The sequence below is a fragment of the Poecilia formosa genome, unplaced genomic scaffold, assembly GCF_000485575.1.
Source record: "Poecilia formosa unplaced genomic scaffold, Poecilia_formosa-5.1.2 Scaffold527, whole genome shotgun sequence".
In the NCBI taxonomy this organism is placed as follows: domain Eukaryota; kingdom Metazoa; phylum Chordata; class Actinopteri; order Cyprinodontiformes; family Poeciliidae; genus Poecilia; species Poecilia formosa.
The window spans coordinates 21,655-24,811 of NW_006800466.1; positions in this window are offsets into that span (position 1 = coordinate 21,655).

A 3,157-nucleotide genomic window follows, 5' to 3' on the forward strand; every position below is an offset into this window, starting at 1 on the left:
AATGTTCATGAATATGTATTATCCAATTTTTAAAAATAAGCTAGAATCAAAGTGTTATTTTCTCAAAGTAAAGATAATCATAAAAAAATGTAGTTCAACAAAACGGACAGGATGCCATTTTTGTACATTTTTTGTCTCCCGCGGTGCAGGTAGCACTACAGTTGGTATATCCTCACTATCTTGCGATTAAAATAAACTCTCTGAGTCACTCCCTCCCCAGTCCTCTGGAAACAACTCTACAAGATCAGTCTGCAAAAACAGCAGTTCACTGCACTTGACTTGAGAAAGTCTCTGAGATGAGAAGGTTAGAGAAACATCTTCATTCATTCAAACCCAACAGACTTCATCTGAATTAACAAGGATCACAATGTTCTGGATGACTGATTGGTTCATACACTGCTCTGCTTTTGAAACAGAAAATGACCATAGGTGAGTGAACCCTTAATATTAGTGGTTAACATAAACAAGGTTAAGTCTGTAAATAATGTAAAAGAAGATGAAAAGCATGAACGGAAATGGAATGGTTTGTAACACAAATAAATTGTGGATTGAATGTATAAAAGAAATTTCTCCCATTTTTAGCTGACATCCTTGAAAAATTTGATTTTTTTATGCTTATAACAAAATTCTAAAAAAAGAGGACCAAATCTATTTCAGGAAATGCTTATTAAACTTTTTGATATCTACAGAAGAAAAATATTCATAACTACATAACTCCATAACTCCTTCTGTGAGTAGATAGAGCAGATTTAAATGTCAGTATTCCTGACTGAAAAATCCAAAATATTAAAATTATAAATTAAGAGACATAATAATTTATGAAAGGTGAATCAAGAGAGAAAGCACATATGAAAACAAAATCCTCAATTAACTATGATAAAATGCCTATTTCTGTTTCCATGGTAGCAAAACCAGTTAGAGTATAAATCAGTATAAAGGAAGGGCAGATTGAATGACTGGGTATTAAGTTCTCAATAAAAATATAGGAATATGCATGTTGATCTGAAAAACGTTTTGTAACTTCAGGACAGGGTATAATTAAAAGCCTTTTTGGCTGATTTCTGCAATTAATAAACACAACCATACTTGACCAGAAACAAAATCAAACCCGATGCTAAAATTAATGTTAGCGGTCTAAGTAAACAAGCAATTAAAAGAAGTTTTCAAGTAAGAGTTTACTTTATTTGGCCTGAATTAGTGTGCAGTCGGTTTTCCCCTGCAGTCATTAAAGCGCACACAGTTGGAGAATCCACTGAGAATCAGAGACATGAGCCAAGTTAGCATGAAAAACTCTTTGATTTGATTTGACTAAGCCCTGAGATGTTTATAAAGGCTTCCTCAAATAACCAGCATGATCTCTGGCCTCAGAGATGTCGAGCATTTTTAAACTGAAATGGTTTTGCACCATAAAACTCTCTATGTTCATGGATAGAAGTTTAAAAATGAAAGATTGAAAAATTACTTGAATAGACATCACCTAACACCTTGAGAGGTGTTACTATGGAGTGAAAATAGTCTCAAAATATCTGTGCGTGTGTAAAAAGATTTGTGTGTGTGTAAAATGATTTGTGTGTGCGTAACAGGATTTGTGCATGTGTAAAAAGATTTGTGCGTTTGTAAAAAGATTTGTGTGTGTGTAAAAATATCTGTGCATGTGTAATACTGGATTTGTAAACCTTAAAAATAAAATAAACCTTCTCCTACGCCTATACATGTTGAAAAAGTACACACAAATCACCTGGTACGCACACACAAAACTGCATTTACACACAGATCCGGTTACGAGTGCACAACTATTTTTGAGNGGATTTAAAGACAGACAGCGTGTCAGAGAGTCTTTGAGTGGGAATGTAGACTTTTATTCTAAATAGTAGAATCAGGTGCATAAGTTGTACATTTGCAGAATAAAGATGCTTTATGTCCAGAAAGGCGCATTCACAAAGCAGGTGGCTAGATGACTGCAGTTGCACAGGTACCGCACGGCTCCTTCTTTAAGTTTTGCTTAGAGTTCCAGGATGATCAGTCTGGATTCATCTAAACACTAATAAACCATCATCAACAGAAGGTAAACATGATCTCTGAACAATCGTTCCCTCTGAATCCTCCCATTCGCGATGTTCTCCATCAGAGCCAAAACGCTCCACAATGTGGCACATTTTTTGCGCAGCTACTACATACAGGATTGTCTACACACCTTAATCACCTTAAACATAATCAAACCTGTTTGGAGTTAATCTGCTGATCAAACCCTGTTTTGTTTGTAGTGAGAATGAAATTACCCTAAAGATGCATTTCATGCGCTTTGGCTCACGGACCAATGGACCTTACCACAGGGTCCGCGTTTCATTGGCTAATGCCCATTTGACGTCACTGCGCAGCTACCACGTGCTTGACCGTCTCACAAACAAAAGCTAAAGTAGTATACACATGCTAATGTAGATTGTGGACTAGCAGACCACAATCTACACAATCAAAGTTATTGCGACAGAACTCAAATAAGAATGGTTCTCTACTGTCAGTGGGGAATCTGTACAGGCGATGTCAGGTATCCTGATCGTATTTGTGGAAATAAAATTCACAGATTTCCCAAATCTGATACGGAATGCCTAGATTGGATCAAAGCTTGTGCACGACCGCATTTGCAGCTCAACCGTCGTAAGATCAATAAAATGTGTACCGTATCTGACATGCATTAATGATTTTATTTTACCTGAAAAGGCTTTTTACGAAACTGTAATCGAGTTAGCCACGCTAGCACCGAGTATCAGGCCTAGGCACACTCAAACATTTGCCAACAACAGAAATCACTGATTTCAAAAATAACCCTCAAAACCATGAATGCTGACTTACCCAGCCTTGCAAGAACAATAGGCATCAGTGATCTTGTCCACAGCTATATTTATGCCGAGGGTGTGAGGATCTGCTGTCTTCCTCATCGAGCGATAGCATTTAGCTGTGATGCGCACAATGTTGGAGGCATCCAGTGGCTCAAACATCTTGATGTCGTCCAAAAAAGGTGATATGAACTTATTGGTTCCCCTGTCCATTGTAGTGGCTGATATTTTTTGAAAATCCGGCAGAACTGCTACACTAATCGACTCAGAAATACTTTGTAGAGTCAGTTGAAACGAAAGGCGTCATGTTTACATAGAAACTA